General features: G+C 48.5%; 1 protein-coding gene across 2 annotated transcripts in view; it reads right to left on the bottom strand.

Annotated features, from left to right (window-relative positions):
* The window catches only part of FAM168A (family with sequence similarity 168 member A), a 75,373-nt gene that overhangs the window by 48,262 nt on the left and 6,559 nt on the right, over positions 1 to 20,552 (bottom strand). For both annotated transcript variants that reach the window (XM_040426499.1, XM_040426498.1), the window contains exon 2: positions 12,519 to 12,675. The gene's annotated coding sequence lies outside the window, so the exon portion shown is untranslated. The remainder of the gene's footprint in view (positions 1 to 12,518; positions 12,676 to 20,552) is intronic.

Here is a 20,552-nt window from a genome sequence, read left to right on the forward strand (position 1 = left end):
TGTAGATGCAGTAACGGCGTTACCCTACGTGTGGGGATGACGGATAAGCAGTCCACTATAAAAGTAAATACACTTCTTTAGCGTCTGGCACAGAGAAAAAAAAAAACTAAGAACCCCCCCCTAAAAAACACTTGGCATACTTTTAGAAAACTTGAATGATGAAGTGCTGCGGCAGAGAGAACACCCATCATCCAGCAGGCGCAGCTGGTCCCTTTAGCAGTCTAGGAATAGTCAGACATGCTGAGCCTAGTAACATGACAAGATGGATGGGAGGAGGAAAACCAGCGCGCATCATTCAGGAAAAGATGTATGGCGGTGCGAATTTAAAGGGCCAGCAACCCTAAACTCTGCAGATTACAAAGGTGCAGCATTGGATATCATTCACACATGGCTGTAAACACGTGGACTTGGATGTCTAACAGTAGTTGTAATTGCCATTTAAAAGGGGGTATACAGGTTGTGCCAAAATCCTGTGATCAGCTTTAAAAGGGAACCTGTCACCAGGATTTTGTGTATAGAGCTGAGGCCATGGGTTGCTAGATGGCCGCAAGCACATCCGCAATACCCAGTCCGCATAGCTCTGTGTGCTTTTACTGTGTAAAAAAAAGGATTTGATACATATGCAAATTAACCTGAGAGGAGTCAGGGGCAGGGACTCCTCTCAGGGGCAGGGACTCCTCTCAGGGGCAGGGACTCCTCTCAGGGGCAGGGACTCCTCTCAGGGGCAGGGACTCCTCTCAGGGGCAGGGACTCCTCTCAGGGGCAGGGACTCCTCTCAGGGGCAGGGACTCCTCTCAGGGGCAGGGACTCCTCTCAGGGGCAGGGACTCCTCTCAGGGGCAGGGACTCCTCTCAGGGGCAGGGACTCCTCTCAGGGGCAGGGACTCCTCTCAGGGGCAGGGACTCCTCTCAGGGGCAGGGACTCCTCTCAGGGGCAGGGACTCCTCTCAGGGGCAGGGACTCCTCTCAGGGGCAGGGACTCCTCTCAGGGGCAGGGACTCCTCTCAGGGGCAGGGACTCCTCTCAGGGGCAGGGACTCCTCTCAGGGGCAGGGACTCCTCTCAGGGGCAGGGACTCCTCTCAGGGGCAGGGACTCCTCTCAGGGGCAGGGACTCCTCTCAGGGGCAGGGACTCCTCTCAGGGGCAGGGACTCCTCTCAGGGGCAGGGACTCCTCTCAGGGGCAGGGACTCCTCTCAGGGGCAGGGACTCCTCTCAGGGGCAGGGACTCCTCTCAGGGGCAGGGACTCCTCTCAGGGGCAGGGACTCCTCTCAGGGGCAGGGACTCCTCTCAGGGGCAGGGACTCCTCTCAGGGGCAGGGACTCCTCTCAGGGGCAGGGACTCCTCTCAGGGGCAGGGACTCCTCTCAGGGGCAGGGACTCCTCTCAGGGGCAGGGACTCCTCTCAGGGGCAGGGACTCCTCTCAGGGGCAGGGACTCCTCTCAGGGGCAGGGACTCCTCTCAGGGGCAGGGACTCCTCTCAGGGGCAGGGACTCCTCTCAGGGGCAGGGACTCCTCTCAGGGGCAGGGACTCCTCTCAGGGGCAGGGACTCCTCTCAGGGGCAGGGACTCCTCTCAGGGGCAGGGACTCCTCTCAGGGGCAGGGACTCCTCTCAGGGGCAGGGACTCCTCTCAGGGGCAGGGACTCCTCTCAGGGGCAGGGACTCCTCTCAGGGGCAGGGACTCCTCTCAGGGGCAGGGACTCCTCTCAGGGGCAGGGACTCCTCTCAGGGGCAGGGACTCCTCTCAGGGGCAGGGACTCCTCTCAGGGGCAGGGACTCCTCTCAGGGGCAGGGACTCCTCTCAGGGGCAGGGACTCCTCTCAGGGGCAGGGACTCCTCTCAGGGGCAGGGACTCCTCTCAGGGGCAGGGACTCCTCTCAGGGGCAGGGACTCCTCTCAGGGGCAGGGACTCCTCTCAGGGGCAGGGACTCCTCTCAGGGGCAGGGACTCCTCTCAGGGGCAGGGACTCCTCTCAGGGGCAGGGACTCCTCTCAGGGGCAGGGACTCCTCTCAGGGGCAGGGACTCCTCTCAGGGGCAGGGACTCCTCTCAGGGGCAGGGACTCCTCTCAGGGGCAGGGACTCCTCTCAGGGGCAGGGACTCCTCTCAGGGGCAGGGACTCCTCTCAGGGGCAGGGACTCCTCTCAGGGGCAGGGACTCCTCTCAGGGGCAGGGACTCCTCTCAGGGGCAGGGACTCCTCTCAGGGGCAGGGACTCCTCTCAGGGGCAGGGACTCCTCTCAGGGGCAGGGACTCCTCTCAGGGGCAGGGACTCCTCTCAGGGGCAGGGACTCCTCTCAGGGGCAGGGACTTCTCTCAGGGGCAGGGACTCCTCTCAGGGGCAGGGACTCCTCTCAGGGGCAGGGACTCCTCTCAGGGGCAGGGACTCCTCTCAGGGGCAGGGACTCCTCTCAGGGGCAGGGACTCCTCTCAGGTTAATTTGCACTTGTATCAAATCAGGGTTTTTTACACAATAAAAGCACACAGAGCTAAGGGGACTGGGTATTGCGGATGTGCTAGCGGCCATCTAGCAACCCATGTGCTCAGCTCTATACCAAAAATCCCGGTGACAGGTTCCCTTTAAGAAGTTCCATAGATCAGCCTGGATGAGCCTTCCTAATCCTGTACCAGCCTAACTCCGCCCACACCAGTGATGTCACCACCTAGGCGGAGTTTATTACACTACCACCTCCTCCATACCGTCAATACAGGGGGAGCGGTAATCTTATTTAGGTGTGAAATAAGAAAGCACTATTCTCTATTTTGCAATAATTTATTGTTCACTGGATACAGTCTGTGGTGTAAAGTATGGTGGTTGTTTTATGTTTTCATACCCTGGCTAGGCCCAGGGTACTATCTATATTTGGATGGAAACAGACTTTCCTATCTAAAATATTTATGACCCCCCCCCCCCCCCCCCGCCCTCTTCACATAAGATTACCATTGGCCAAACTCACCAAATCAATTTCGATTGTCTGAACAAACTCCAGATCATAAGAGTTCAGTAAGTCCCATCGTCGGTGTGCGACTGGCGGGGGTCCTGTCAGCAGGAAGGACCCTCATCAATCACACACTGATGGCCTAGCCAGAGGTGGGCAACCTGCAGCACGCCAGCCGAGGTGAAACTACAATTCCCAGCATTTATTTCTCTGAGAGTTCCGAGAAGAGCATAGCAAATATGCATGCTGGGAGTTGTAGTTTCACAACAGCTGGAGTGCCGCAGGTGGCCCACCCGTGGTCCTAGCCTAAAGGGAAGATGCTAACAGCCAGGAAAGCTGGCAGACTTCTGCAGCTCTGCCATTCAGGAATCTGGGCAAGTTAGGTGACGGACTCTATAGAAGTTATAATAGCCGGACCACTGACAACCATCCAATACTGTCCGGGAGATTTCAATGAATCCAACTATATCAGTCTGCACATGTAGAAAGGAGACTGCTCAAGCCAAGGGGGTATTTCAGGACTTCAATATTGATGGTCTATCCTCAGGATAGGACTTCAGTATCAGACCAGTGGGGGTCCAACGCTGCAGAACCTCCTAATGCACACCTCGGCTGCTGCAGAACCTCCTAATGCACACCTCGGCTGCTGCAGAACCTCCTAATGCACACCTCGGCTGCTGCAGAACCTCCTAATGCACACCTCGGCTGCTGCAGAACCTCCTAATGCACACCTCGGCTGCTGCAGAACCTCCTAATGCACACCTCGGCTGCTGCAGAACCTCCTAATGCACACCTCGGCTGCTGCAGAACCTCCTAATGCACACCTCGGCTGCTGCAGAACCTCCTAATGCACACCTCGGCTGCTGCAGAACCTCCTAATGCACACCTCGGCTGCTGCAGAACCTCCTAATGCACACCTCGGCTGCTGCAGAACCTCCTAATGCACACCTCGGCTGCTGCAGAACCTCCTAATGCACACCTCGGCTGCTGCAGAACCTGAAAATACGCACCTCGGCTGCTACAGAAACTCCTAAAATGGTGTCTGGATGTGAAAATACGAATGAGAAATTTCTTCCACTTTTATCAGGCTGCATCCTTCCAAGGGACAACATACAGAAGGCGGATGGAGGTGTCACACATTAAGCACAGGGGACGGCGAGTATTTACATGGGATTCTGTGCATTGTCCCCGAGACGCCTGCACCTGGTAGGACATGAAACCCCCTGACACATAAGATGGATGGTGAAGATGATCTGCAGGAGCATACTGATGGATAGCAGTGAGGGGGACACTGCAGCACAGCATGACGGCACATACGCTGCACCCCCCTGGGGAGAGAATCAGAATAAAAAGCAGGAAGCTGCAGAACACAAACTGGAGCAGCGACACTACGAGCGTGAGGTCCGCTCCTGACCTACTGCAGATACACAGATAAGAATGACAAATCTAAGACAATAGCAGCTATCCTAACGGTTCAAGACTTCAGTTATTAAAGATTTTGCCACTCCTTTCAATGAACAGTAAAAAAAATGTACAAGAATATAACTACTATAATACTACCTCCTATGTACAAGACTATAACTACTATAATACTGCTCCTATGTACAAGAATATAACTACTATAATACTGCTCCTATGTACAAGAATATAACTACTATAATACTGCTCCTATGTACAAGAATATAACTACTATAATACTGCTCCTATGTACAAGAATATAACTACTATAATACTGCTCCTATGTACAAGAATATAACTACTATAATACTGCTCCTATGTACAAGAATATAACTGCTATAATACTGCTCCTATGTACAATATAACTACTATAATACTGCCTCCTATGTACAAGAATATAACTACTATAATACTGCTCCTATGTACAAGAATATAACTGCTATAATACTGCCTCCTATGTACAAGAATATAACTACTATAATACTGCTCCTGTGTACAAGAATATAACTACTATAATACTGCTCCTATGTACAAGTATATAACTACTATAATACTGCTCCTATGTACAAGAATATAACTGCTATAATACTGCTCCTGTGTACAAGAATATATAACTACTATAATACTGCTCCTATGTACAATATAACTACTATAATACTGCCTCCTATGTACAAGAATATAACTACTATAATACTGCTCCTATGTACAAGAATATAACTACTATAATACTGCTCCTATGTACAAGGATATAACTACTATAATACTGCTCCTATGTAGTAGAATATAACTACTATAATACTGCTCCTATGTAGTAGAATATAACTACTATAATACTGCTCCTATGTACAAGAATATAACTACTATAATACTGCTCCTATGTACAAGAATATAACTACTATAATACTGCTCCTATGTACAAGAATATAACTACTATAATACTACCTCCTATGTACAAGAATATAACTACTATAATACTACCTCCTATGTACAAGAATATAACTACTATAATACTGCTCCTCTGTACAAGAATATAACTACTATAATACTGCTCCTATGTACAAGAATATAACTACTATAACACTGCTCCTATGTACAAGAATATAACTACTATAACACTGCTCCTATGTACAAGAATATAACTACTATAATACTGCCTCCTATGTACAAGACTATAACTACTATAATACTGCCTCCTATGTACAGTAATATAACTACTATAATACTGCTCCTATGTACAAGAATATAACTACTATAATACTGCCTCCTATGTACAAGAATATAACTACTATAATACTGCCTCCTATGTACAAGAATATAACTACTATAATACTGCTCCTATGTACAAGAATATAACTACTATAATACTGCTCCTATGTACAGGAATATAACTACTATAATACTGCCTCCTATGTACAAGAATATAACTACTATAATACTGCTCCTATGTACAAGAATATAACTACTATAATACTGCTCCTATGTACAGGAATATAACTACTATAATACTGCCCCCTATGTACAAGAATATAACTACTATAATACTGCCTCCTATGTACAAGAATATAACTACTATAATACTGCTCCTATGTAGTAGAATATAACTACTATAATACTGCTCCTATGTACAAGAATATAACTACTATAATACTGCTCCTATGTACAAGAATATAACTACTATAATACTGCTCCTATGTACAAGAATATAACTACTATAATACTGCCTCCTATGTACAAGAATATAACTACTATAATACTACCTCCTATGTACAAGAATATAACTACTATAATACTGCTCCTCTGTACAAGAATATAACTACTATAATACTGCCTCCTATGTACAAGAATATAACTACTATAACACTGCTCCTATGTACAAGAATATAACTACTATAATACTGCTCCTATGTACAAGAATATAACTACTATAACACTGCTCCTATGTACAAGAATATAACTACTATAATACTGCTCCTATGTACAAGAATATAACTACTATAATACTGCTTCTATGTACAAGAATATAACTACTATAATACTACCTCCTATGTACAAGAATATAACTACTATAATACTGCCCCCTATGTACAAGAATATAACTACTATAATACTGCCTCCTATGTACAAGAATATAACTACTATAATACTGCTCCTATGTACAAGAATATAACTACTATAATACTGCTCCTATGTACAAGAATATAACTACTATAATACTGCCTATGATAATACCTGCCTGTAACCCCGAGGTGATCATTGTTACTTCGATCACTTGCCCGCACGGTGCCGTCACTCTAGTGTATGATGGACGACGTCTGGCATATCAACTAAAAAATTCTGAACGAAAATAGTGTAACTTCTGGGAAAAGCACCAAATGTATTAGACAGCGGAGGACCCAGTGCAATTCCTCATGTCCCCTGCTGGGGCGCTACACTTGTTCACTGCACATTAGAGCAGATGCCTAAACACTGCATCACCGTCAGTACACCGATGGTCTAACTTTTAGTAATTTAAGGATTTTTTTCCCCACCAGCAATCTTTATAAAAGATATAAGTAGAAGGAAAGAGTTTTTCAAAAGGAGGTCGATTTCCCTTTAAAAGAAGAGCGGAGAAGGTTCTTGAAGAGGGAGCGGAGGAAGTCTACAAAGCACCGATGACAATTCCAAGAGACACAATCCTCTGCTGTAACCAAGCAACCGTACATACACCAGACAGCGACAATCACACCGGGTGCGGAGCGAAGGAAGCTCTCAGACAGCGCTGATTAAATAATGACACCTTACCGTCTCCTAACCAGAGCTATGAGGGCGGCGCGTGTGATGGTGGGCACTGCCCCCGGGGGCGACGGCTCGTTAGAGATAATAACTAGATTAATAGCAATAAGGAAATTATTATAGAAAGTAAAATATTTAACAGGGTTTTACAGGATTACAACAGCGATGTGCAATTATTAGGACAGATCTTTGGGTTCAACTTCCAGCTCCCCAATCAGCTGACTGAGAGGGGCCACAGTGAACGCTTCATCCCACTGGTAGTGGATGTGCCCCACTGTAAAAAGGGACTGGGCTGCAATACCGGCCACAGCCACTAGAAGTAGTATGGAGCTGTGCCCGGTAGTAAATGGGATAGAAGTGTGATACCGGCCACAGCCACTAGAAGTAGTATGGAGCTGTGCCCGGTAGTAAATGGGATAGAAGTGTGATACCGGCCACAGCCACTAGAAGTAGTATGGAGCTGTGCCCGGTAGTAAATGGGATAGAAGTGTAATACCGGCCACAGCCACAGGTAGAAGTATGGAGCTGTGCCCGGTAGTAAATGGGAGAGAACTGTAATATCGGCCACAGCCACTAGTAGTAAATAGTATAGATGTGCCCGGTAGTAAATGGGAGAGAACTGTAATACCGACCACAGCCACTAGTAGAAGTATGGAGCTGTGCCCGGTAGTAAATAGTATAGAACTGTAATACCGGCCACAGCCACTAGTAGAACTATGGAGCTGCGCTCCCATCTCTATTGGACTTAGCAGGGAAAATGTATGTACATAATAAATACCAAGTAAAAAAGAAAAAGAAAAATGCCGCTATAAAAAAAAAAAAAAAAAACATCTGACTTATTTTTTTCACAATAAATATGAAGGAGAACTTAAAGGGGCATTCCAAGGGAAAAATATTGATGACCTGTCCATAGGATGGGGGGTCCCAGGTGTTTGGCTTCAGGCCATCAATATCGGGAGCTTGGGTAACCACTTCAGAGGTCAGTAGCGTACAGCCGAGGGCGCTGTCCTCCTCCTTCTCCTCCTCTCCGGAGGCCCTGGCAGTGCCCTGTGAGGCACACACACGCTGCCCGCCCTCATACCAGCCGGTGGCTGCTCCTACATCGTGTCCCCAGTGCCTGCATGAGATCACTAAGTGGTGAACTATCCATCTGCTGACACGAGGGAGCTGCGGACATGGCGTGGAGACCAAGCTGGCAGCACGTGGAGATGGCGGTACGAACGGATATATAACCGAGAGAACGGAGGCGGAACGGACAAAAACTGCACCTGCCAACGCGACCGACTTAAAGGAGCACTACACCTAGTTGTCTGAAGGTAGCCAGCAGTGTAAAGAATGGTGGATATCATTGTGGATGTAACGGTAACATCCACAATCATGTAACCTAGTCATACACGTATTAAATGCATACATGATTGATGTAGCCATGGCAACCAGATTAGCGCCTCTCATTTCGGCTAGAGTCACACAGCACTTCCCGCCTGCACACCGTACCTCAGAGTCAGAGTAAAGATTTCATACGTACAATGTCCGGCACCATCTTCTCAGCTATACCGCCATCTACTGCAGAGGCCCTGCTCCTCCGGACAAGCAGGCTGCGGGGAGAGCGACTGAGCATGTGTGACCACCAGCACTCAGCTCAATAGGTGGACGTGCTATACACTGTGAACACCAGGTGGCACCATACTACATAAGCAAATGTGCCCCAAGCACCGCCATACTATGTGGGCAAATGTACACCAGGTGGCACCAATAAATGTAAATTAATCCCAAGCAGCCCCATACTACATAAGTAAACGCCAGGTGGTGTCATGCTACGTAAATAAATACACTAGTTGGAGCCATAGTACATAGGCAAATGTACGCCAGATGGCGCCATACTATATAAGCAAATGTACTCCAGGTGGCGCCATACTATATAGGCAAATGTACATCAGGGCGCCATACTATATAAGTAAATGTACTCCAGGTGGCGCCATACTATATAGGCAAATGTCCTCCAGGTGGCACTATACTGTGTAAGTAAATGTCCTCCAGGTGGCGCCATACTGAGTAAAAGTCATAACTCTAACACTGGTTGGATTTTTAACATGAAATAGCAAATAAGCTTCATTTTTAGGATCTATCCCAGGGATACCCAACCTGCGAACCTCCAGCTGTTGAAAAACTACAATTCCCAGCTTGCTTTAAAGAGGACCTTTCATCTATATAATTTTAATAAACTAATAACCCTACCTAATAGTGCGGCTTCCACTGATGTTCCCCCTTTTTTTTTTTTTTTTAAATCGGCCACCGAATGTTGAAATAATAGCCCCGTTTGTTCTGCTGCAGCGCCTGTCACTCAAGCGCTTTTTTGTATGGGGCGTTGCTAAACTTTTTTCTTTGCTATGGGCCTTGGCTGAGAGCGCAGCCAATCAGAGCGCTCCTCTCTCAGCCAGGCAGAAGGAGCTAAAGTGCAGCGATGTCTAGGGGATGATTATGATACTTACCCTGCCGCTCGTACCGCTGCTTCCACACCCGTCGCGTCCCTCGGCCGGTCTATCTGATCTTTCGCTGATCTTTCTATCTGATCTGCCTGGCTGAGAGAGGAGCGCTCTGATTGGCTGCGCTCTCAGCCAAGGCCCATAGCAAAGAAAAAAGTTTAGCAACGCCCCATACAAAAAAGCGCTTGAGTGACAGGCGCTGCAGCAGAACAAACGGGGCTATTATTTCAACATTCGGTGGTCGATTTAAAAAAAAAAAAAAAAGGGGGAACATAAGTGGAAGCCGCACTATTAGGTAGGGTTATTAGTTTATTAAAATTATACTGATGAAAGGTCCTCTTTAACAACTGTAGGCTGTCCAGGCACGCTGGGAGTTGTAGTTTTGCAGCAGCTGGAGGGCCGCAGGTTGGTCATCCCTGATTGATCTATCCCATGAATGGTGGAGCACCTCTCAAATTCTACAAGCCAGAATGGCTTCCCTTATTTGATGTTAAAAACCTAATGAGGAGTGGGCGCCATGGCGGACTAGGTGCTGAGGGGGGTCTTGGATTATTTGAGAAGCAATGAACTGATGGGAACGTGGAGCCATGGAGCAGAGAAATGGCCTCCCCGTGTAGACCCAGGTCTCAGGACCATAGGTCAGGAGCACAGCTCCATTTCCCCATATCACAATCACTTCTATGGGAGCTGCAGAAAACACGTAGAACGCCCCCCCCCCCCCCTCCTCGGCTGTCTATGCATCAGCGCCCAAACCCAGCCGAGATGGGTGACCTGTGTGATGGCGGCACAGATAACGGCGTGGTATGGCACTTCTCTATAATGTAAGGGTGAAGATGTGACTACCAGGGAAGCTTCCGTGACCGGGGCGCAGCTTCCCCTAGGAAGGTTGTGTACTGACCTGGTGGAGAACGGATTTCCCGGACGCACCGCGGTTTGTAGCATTGCTGTATCTCAGCGCTATATGTGATTGAGGTTTTATTGATGGCTCCTCAAAAGTAAGGCTCTTGCCTCCAAGACCTCACCGATAAATGCCCTTTACAACGCGGCGATACGTTTGCATCACGTGGACTGTCGCGGCTGGTTAATCATTCAGGATGCGCTTACATAGCACGAAAAACAAAAAAACTGCAACTACTCGGCCCCCACACGAGTGGATAAGTGTGAAACGCGAGGAGGCAAAGAAAACAACAAAGAAAAGAGATTATTTTTTTCTAATCTTTGCGCTTGTTGCGCCCTAATTTACATACAAACAAAAAAACATAAAATACAATCTCGCCCATAAAACTAATTCTCATACTAGCACAATAAAAAAAAAAAAAAAAAAAAAAAAATGGGTGCTGAAACGCAAAAGTGGTAAAATAAATAAATAAATGAATCGAGCTGGGAATTAAGGGGGCATCTGCATAGCGCCACCTGCTGTTTGTTCTTTTCCTCATTCTGTTTAGCTCAGTAACATCCTGAAGGAGGTCACACATGCTCCGTTCCATCCATCTACTGCCATCATCTACAGTTAAAAGCCGATAATTACTGATAGTTAGTGGTAGAGAGCTGCAGCAGAAAGGGCACGCCCCATGTGCTGTGCAAGGGAGAGAGCTGCGGCAGAAAGGATATACACCCCCCCCCCCCCTTCCAGGTGCAAAAGGGAGAGAGCTGCGGCAGAAAGGACATATCCGCTGAGCTAAATCTTCCTTTTTCTGTGCATTCCGTTTCCGTATTTCCGTTCCACAAAAGAACAGAACACGTCCTATTACTGTCCGCATTACGGACAAGGATAGGACTTCTATTAGGGGGCGGCTGTCCCGTTCCGCTACATACGGAATGCACACAGACGTCATCCGTATTTTGTTGCGGACCGCGGTCGTGTTCATGAGGCCCAAGTCTGCACCTTCCCAGCAGCTCTCATGGACTGGATTACACCATCCGACCAGTATATTACACCAGTAGTCGGCTCTAATGCATGGCAGCTAACGATGGTGAATGCAGTGGCGTTACGCCCGCAGGTTGTCGCTCGCAGCCTGACAGTCTGCAGATAATCGCTCCTTCCGTATTTCTGTTGAACCACATTCACTATCAGCAGCTGCGGATGGCGGCACGACACGTCACGTAACCCTCGCTAAATCCATGCGCAACTCCATCAATATGTATGGAGCAGATTTTACATCATAGAAAATGTCTGCGACAAATCCGGAAAATGTGAACAAATCCCAATTAAACTTCAGGTTCCAGCAGCTTAAAAACCCCAGGTCCAGTGCGTCCCACCACCTGGAACAGAAGACCCTTCCCCAGACTCAGCAGCTACAGATATAGCTTTCGTGGCCATTTCAAATAAGTCGAATACTAAGGATACTTTCTTCTAAAAACAGCGCCACGTCTGTCCTCAGGTAATGCACGGTACTGCAAGTTGAGGTCACAAAAGGGGGGGGATGGAGATCTTTAGGGGGCAGCTGAGGTATCGCATTGTTTTTATCAATCTGAGATGATCATCTACATCAGGGATCAGCAACCTCTAGTACTCCAGCCGTTGTGAAACTACAACTCCCAGCATGCTCCCTTCACTTCTATGGGAGATCTGAGAACAGACGAGCTATTGTGCATGCTGGGAGTTGTAGTTTCACTGGCGGTTGCCGATGCCTGATCTAGATTATATCAGGTAAATAAAAACAATGCGATCCCTCAGCTGCTCCTGGAAGATCTCCATCCCCTACACAATATGTAGCCCCCCCGCCCCTTCTCCGACCGCCGCTAGATTCGTATCATCCTAATGATGTCAAACGCGACATCTCAGCTATTTCTATAGCCAAGATGAGCGGTAATAAACAACACGTCAATCAAATAAACCTGCAATAAAGAAAAACTGGGACGACTTACCTGTTCTACAAAGATAAGTGGTCCTGGATCCTGCTCAGACCTGAAAGCAGCGGAAACAGAAGGAACCAGAGATCAAGTGAGGCGAAGACAGAAGAAGAAAGGATCAGATCGCGGTCATTTCAGATAGTTGTCCTAGAAAAGGTCCGATAAGCGATCCCTGCGAAAGAGCAAACATCTAATGAGACAGGAAAACGTACAAGCAACTAAACCGCACAGAGAACACAAGTATATATACTGTGTGTATTACTATTATTACTGCAACTCAGTGCTCCATGACTGGTTAGGTACTACTTTTGCTTACCGTCTTATACCCTGCGTGTATTTGTTTTCTTATATGATAATCTGATCACAGTACCTCGGATTCTGACTCTATGAGGGTTTATAACTACTATAATACTGCCTCCTATGTACAGGAATATAACTACTATAATACTGCTCCTATGTACAAGAATATAACTACTATAATACTGCTCCTATGTACAAGAATATAACTACTATAATACTGCTCCTATGTACAAGAATATAACTACTATAATACTGCCTCCTATGTACAAGAATATAACTACTATAATACTGCCTCCTATGTACAAGAATATAACTACTATAATACTGCCTCCTATGTACAAGAATATAACTACTATAATACTGCTCCTATGTACAAGAATATAACTACTATAATACTGCCTCCTATGTACAAGAATATAACTACTACGACACTTTTCTATCCTGCAGCGTCCAGTAAAAAAAAAAACAAAAAAAAAAAACACTTTACACTGGAGCTCTATTGTGAACGGATGCCGCTATACAGCGTCTGTCTGAAGCATCGGTTATCGCATCCGTTTTTTATATATGTTAAACAGATGGCACAAACCTGATGTGAACACAGCCTAACATATCCATAAACCTCATTCACCCGGCGGGAGGCAAGATGGCATTATTTTTGGCCTCCGCCAGTAGACCTTTGTTTTTGTTTTTTGTAAGAAAGTTAGAGTCGTTGACTATGCAGCGGTATACAGTAAAACGTATAGTGTGCCCATACAGCGGGATACGTCACAGCTGTCGGCGGTATAGGTTCTGGCGTATACATCACAGGCTGAAGACCATGGGAGCTGTCCCTAAAAGCAATCGATTTTCAACCTCTAAATGTGCCTCCTTTCATTTACAGCAACCAGAGGTCTTGAAAATAAAGCAGAAATGAACGTGAAGTTTATAGAAAGCCGCTGAGCTCTCCATTATACAAGGCTGGATGACCTCAGGGCGTCTCTGCGCACAGGAGGGGGCGCGCAGGGGTCCGGAGGACACCACACCTCTGCTTGCTGCCAGTTCACCCACAGGCAGGATGGCCGCTTCACCTCCGCAGAGATCGGCTTCCGTAATAAACCAGAAGCTCGGGGCGAGGAAGCAAAATCTACTTTATAAGAGATTCCCACAATGAAATCTGCAAAACACGCCCCGGGGACCCTCGGCGGCCCGCACCAGAGCGCCTACTGACACCGGTCTTACATTCCATGAAGGCCACACAATACTACGGCGGCACATGTGACGGCTCCGCGGTGTAAAATCACAGGTTACCGTCATGTGAACCCTGAGGTCACATGACATAGGCCGCAATCATCCGGCGATCCCTTCCGCGAGCCCCCAATAGTCTCTTTTCTGTGCCGTCCCAGAGGGGCCGAGAACATGACCCCGTAATGTCAGGATGGGTACAGAATAGAATGCAATTTTCTGGCATTTTAGTTTTTTATTACAGTTCTGCTCGGCAGTGGTCACAGCAGTTACTCGCTCGTGTAGGAGGCAGCGCAGAGTCCGCATCTCCAGGGAAAAAGGTCTCTATCGCAGCCTAATGGGTCCAGGGTCTTCGGACGCCGGCGGTGACGCTTTGTGAAGATGTGGTCGCTGGCGGCCGGAGAAGTCCATCGCTCGGCCGTCCAGGAGACATTCATTCTCTGCTCTGTGATACAAGTTAATACCCGGCGTATGACCTTTAAGTATCCTTCTAATACTTCCCTGACATTTAAAAACCTGAACGGCTAAAGAAATAGAGATTTCAGCAAGACAGGAAGCAAAAAAAAAAACACACAAAACACAATTAAGACAGAGCAGAACCAGGACAGAGACCTACGGAGAAGGGACAGGACGACGGCTGCCAGATCCACATGTGTACATCACACATACTTATACTCCAGTCACATCCAAAGCTGCAGTCAAACATTCTGCTGCCCACCACTTGGAATTGGTCAGCACTGCATTGGCTAAAACAGCCTTAAAGTTTAGAGGAACTCCCCTAGAGCTCCATCTACTGCACCAGACCTACAAGGGCGTTCTCAGACCCCCACCAATGTCATATTGAGCGCCTGTCCCGAGATCATCGATATTAAAATCTTTTAAGCTCATAGGTCTGCAAGTAAACTTTCATTTCACACTTTGGGTGTGAATGGAGAAGAAAACAATCATCAGCAAAGACAAGTCCTCACCAAGTGGCTTAAGTTTCTCTGCAGATTTTAACTGTGGAGTTTTCTTTAAGGCTATGTTCACACAGTGGAAATTTCACATGCAGCTGGTCACATAGTCCTCCCCGAAATCTTCAGCCCATTGGTTCCAAAGGGAACACACCAAGCCATTTTTCTTCACCTTTGGCAGTTGTTGAGATGGGAGCTCGGAGAACCCTCAGGAGGTCAGGAGATGGGAGCGCCAGAGAACCCTCAGAGGTCAGGAGATGGGAGCGCCAGAGAACCCTCAGAGGTCAGGAGATGGGAGCGCCAGAGAACCCTCAGAGGTCAGGAGATGGGAGCGCCAGAGAACCCTCAGAGGTCAGGAGATGGGAGCGCCAGAGAACCCTCAGAGGTCAGGAGATGGGAGCGCCAGAGAACCCTCAGAGGTCAGGAGATGGGAGCGCCAGAGAACCCTCAGAGGTCAGGAGATGGGAGCGCCAGAGAACCCTCAGAGGTCAGGAGATGGGAGCGCCAGAGAACCCTCAGAGGTCAGGAGATGGGAGCGCCAGAGAACCCTCAGAGGTCAGGAGATGGGAGCGCCAGAGAACCCTCAGAGGTCAGGAGATGGGAGCGCCAGAGAACCCTCAGAGGTCAGGAGATGGGAGCGCCAGAGAACCCTCAGAGGTCAGGAGATGGGAGCGCCAGAGAACCCTCAGAGGTCAGGAGATGGGAGCGCCAGAGAACCCTCAGAGGTCAGGAGATGGGAGCGCCAGAGAACCCTCAGAGGTCAGGAGATGGGAGCGCCAGAGAACCCTCAGAGGTCAGGAGATGGGAGCGCCAGAGAACCCTCAGAGGTCAGGAGATGGGAGCGCCAGAGAACCCTCAGAGGTCAGGAGATGGGAGCGCCAGAGAACCCTCAGAGGAGGATGACGTCTTGATCATCCCTCGACGTCTACCACTGTGGAGTTTGGATGGAGATACCCATACAGGGCTTTATTAGGACCCCCTCCCCTATTCACAGACCTCTTTCCTGAATCCTCCACACAAGTGCACGCTTGGCCGAGCATGCACGTGTCCTGTATAGGGAGAAAGTCGTCACCACAGCCATCTGCCCGGCAATAAAAAGGATCAGACATGTTGAAAATCTGCTGCCCAATCCTTCTCCTTATATTCAGTTGAGGACAGAGAAGACCCCATAAATATTAGATGGTCGGCCTTAACCAGTGGGTTCAGCTTAAAGGGTTTTTCCAGGAAATCAATATAGATGACCTACTGGTGGCACCCCACCGATCAGCTGTTTGAAGAGGATCACAGCAACTGGTAGGACTGCTGCAGCCTGTTCACAGCGCCGTACATTGCATAGTGGCTGTGCTAGGTATTGCAGCTCAGCCTCCACATGACTGAGGAAGAGCTGATCAATGTTGGTCCTGGGGGTCAGACCACCACCGATCAGATACCGATGACCTATCCCGAGGGTAAAACCCTGTTAAGGCTGCACATGCATCGTGTCTCAGCCAGCATGACGTCACCAGATAGCTCTAGCGTTGCACGTCCAGGCTACGGCGGTGTCTGCGTGTACACCTACAGTGGAAATCCAGGGCTATTAAGTATGAAGCCCTCAGTTACAACGGAGGTGACCATTGACGCAGCCGTGTCTGGGTTTCGTCTCCATAATACACCCCATGTGCCCTTCATAGCGGGCGATCAGGGTCACTGCGGGTGCTACGCCAGCACAAGAGATGCTGCAAACATCTTACTGATGACAAGCAAATATATGAAAGAAACAGCGGTGGCTCTACAGCTCGCACAAGGTACGCAGCGATCAATGCAGGGTTATATGAGCGCCCCCTGGATGCAGACCTGACACTGGCCAGGGCTTATGGATCTAGGGCGGGTTGTCAGGATCCACTTGCATTGTGCTGATGCAGGTCTCAATTTCAGGTCGCCGGGATCTAGGTTGCGCACATTTAGTGGCCACCATAGAAATATCCCCTCCCCCCCCCCCCCCCAAAAAAAAAGTCCTGGTAAATGCCGACAAGAAGCCGGGTTCCGTGACTGTTAGGTATGCCGGCCACGCAGGCCGATCCTGGCACTCGGCGCACGTTCCGGGAGAAGGGATTAATCTCCAATTTGTCCACACATGCAAGCAGCCAAAATGAAAGTCATCCAGGATGCTGGCAAATTAGACTGAGTGCAGGAATAATTCAGGGTGGTCCCAACACCACGGCGCGTACCGCACAACGCAGGGGTCTAAAAATCCCGCTGTCGTCCCACAATAACGCCTCCAAAGTAATTTCATATTTACAATCAGCTAATGGAGGAGAAGCCAACAAATCAGACGCAGGCACAGTATAATGTATACCTTGTACTGTCCTCCAGAGCTGCATTCATAATTCTGCAGGCTTCAGAGCTGGAATACCCCAGCATTCCCTGCTACAGATCGTTGGTGCGGACACCTACATTATTTGTGGGCAACAGCAGTATCGATCGCTCCTCCCCATACTGTGGAGGAGATCGCTGCGTGTAATGTGTTTGGCCTTACTCCCCCCCCCCCCCCAAGAGGGGTCCATTAGCAGCAACCTCATACAGTTTGTATTGGGGCACCTAGCGGTCTCTATCCCCGATCAAGCTTGTGCGCCAAATGCTTTCTTCTAGCGCCACGCTTGTCCATGGGTTGCGTCTAGTATTGCAGCTCAGGCCCACTGAAGTGAACGTAATGCCACAGGCAACCTGTGCACAGGCGCGCCGCTGTTTAAAGAAAGCAGCCATGTGTTTCCTAACCATGCACAACCCCTTTAAATTAACACCGCCGCCGCAACAGCAGCCAATTCCGAGTGACACGTACGCAGCGTCAGGACATCGCCGAGCTTTGTGCTATTCATTTCCATCTTACGCCGCGTGCGAGGCGTTACTCATTAATCTGAAAAGCTCCATAACAATAACCCATCAGGATGAATATAATTGCAATTACTGAAACGTTCAGACGAGAGCTGGATACAGAGAGCGCGGCGCCGAGAGCGGGCGAAGACGACAGTGAACGGACAATCAGATATCAGACGACGGGCGGAAGGTCAAACGGCAGCTGTGAAGCACAATGAGACAAAGGGAGGGCTTGTGGCGTCCTGCGGCATCCGAATCCAGCTGTACCTGCCTCCTCACCAGCGCCGCGCTCATCGCCTGCTCCGCCAGCTACACCGGACCCGGAGGACAGAACACGGAAGACGACGCAAGCGAAAGCTTTAAAAGATGAAACGGTCTCCAGATACCCAAGCGTCACTCGAGGGTGAGCGCTACCTCTGCCCTGCCCATGAGGGGGATGAAAACTTATTGTACGTGCCCCCCCCAACACGAAAATATTCTGCGGCCCTGACTAAAGACACAAAAGGGAAGGACTTACGCCTCGTGAACACAACCGAACCAAAACAGAGGCCTACCGCGTGCGTTCCGGATTTTTCTCACCTCCCATCAACAGAAACGGCTATTCCCATCGGCAAATACAGACAAGAAGAGGGCACGCTCCGAGAATCGCAGAACGGACACGTGGATGCATGAAAAATACGGATGTGTGCACGCCCCCACAGAAATCAATGGTTAAGGGCTCATTCACACCAACGTGTGCTGCCCGTTGCCGTATTGCTGAACGCATTTGCGGATATGCAATACACAGGCGCTGTTCCGTGTGCGTTCCGCATCACGAATGCGGACCCATTCACTTCAATGGGTCTGCAAAAAAAGAACATGCTCTATCTTTTTGCGGAACAGACGGATCGCGGACCCATTCAAGTGAAAGGGTCCGTGATCTCCATGCGGCTGGGCCACGGTCGGTGCCCGTGCATTGCGGACCGCAATTTGCAGTCCACAGCACGGGCTTCACACGGTTGTGTGAACAAGCCCTTAGTGTGCTATCTGCGCGCAAGGCCAATCGGGTACAAAAAAAAAGCGCGGTTGCGTTCATGAGCTTAGGGCTCCATACACACAACAGTATGCATTTTGCAGACCGCAAAAAAAATAAAAAATCATGACATCCGTGTTGCATCCGTTTTTTTGCGGATCCACTGTAACAATGCCTGTCCTTGGCCGCAAAACCAAGGATAGGACATGTTCTATTTCTTTTTGTAGCGAACATGCAGACACCATGGTGATGGATCATGTGATGACCGGAGTGACGTCACCACAGGTCCTGTTCAGCAAAGAAGGAGACAGACGAGCGCCAGCAAGTGGATTAAGGGGAGTTAAATTTAAAAAAAATATATATATTTTAACCCCTCCAGCCCTATTGTACTAAGCATTCTGGATTCAGAATGCTATTATTTTCCCTTATAACCATGTTATAAGGGAAAATAATAATGATCGGGTCTCCATCCCGATCGTCTCCTAGCGACCGTGCACTTGCTTGCGATTTTCACGCAACCTCATTCACTTCTATGGGGCATGCGTTGCGTGAAAAACGCAGAATATAGAGCATGCTGCGATTTTCACGCAACGTACAAGTGATGCGTGAAAATCACAGCTCATGTGCACAGCCCCATAGAAATGAATGGGTCGGTATTCAGTGCGGGTGCAATGCGTTCACCTCACGCATCGCATCCGCGCGGAATACTCGCCGGTGTGAAAGGGGCCTTAGGGTTAGGGGTTTTTTTTTTCTGTGTCCGTTTCTGTTTTTTTTTTTTTTTTTTTTTTTTGCGGCCTGTATGCGGAGCCCTCCACTTCAATGGGTTTGCAAAAAAAAAAGGACTCCATGTGCATTCCGTTTCTGTATGTCCACATGGTGGATCTTTGAATGCAAAATACATACGGGTGTGTGCATGAGCCCTTAAGGAGTCAGTCAAGTCGCAGCTTTGATCAATGTCAAGGAACAGCTGCAAAAGCTAAGATATTCGGACATACAAAGCTAGTTCTGCACGCCTATAAATCTCCAGAAGACCACGACCACTGATGAGGACAAGAGGTAAAGGTTCACCGCCACTAGTCAACCTTTGGGTCTAGTAAGTGGATGAAATGGTGCTCACTGGTTGGCCTACTGCACAGATATCCCAAATTAAAGGGGTCCTCCAGGACTTTGACAGCCTAACCTTAGAATCAGTAGAGGGTCCAAAAACCAGCAGAGTAATGGGGCCCTGTGGCATATTCGTACATGGGGCTACTCGGGACAAGTTGCGATACCAGACACAGGGGCTAGTACAAGCAGAGGACGAGAGCGCAGTGTATTCTGTGCCGTGGTCTCTGGATGGGACTGTGGTCCACCCACAGATACACAAGCGTGCCGGCTTACGAGAGAATTTGGGAATGGGAAGTTGATCCATTTCTATGAGGCTCTTGTGGATGGCGGTGATAACGGTACATCAGTAACAGGATCCCACGTGCTCTGCCAAGTACTACTATAGCAGGTGGGAAGAGCGCCGGCCGATTTTCATGCTGAATCGTTTCCCGTGAACTGAAATTTTTACAGGTCACAGGCGCACCACGCTCAGGAAGAAGTTTGATAGGGGGTAGTTTTTTTTTTTAAAGCAGACGACTAAATGCTAATTATATCATCGAGAAGGAATCTTTACTCAAAGGAGAACTACAGATACAGGACGATCTGTGCCCAAGGCAAGGCCCT

The sequence above is a fragment of the Bufo bufo genome, chromosome 3 (assembly GCF_905171765.1).
Source record: "Bufo bufo chromosome 3, aBufBuf1.1, whole genome shotgun sequence".
Lineage (NCBI taxonomy): Eukaryota > Metazoa > Chordata > Amphibia > Anura > Bufonidae > Bufo > Bufo bufo.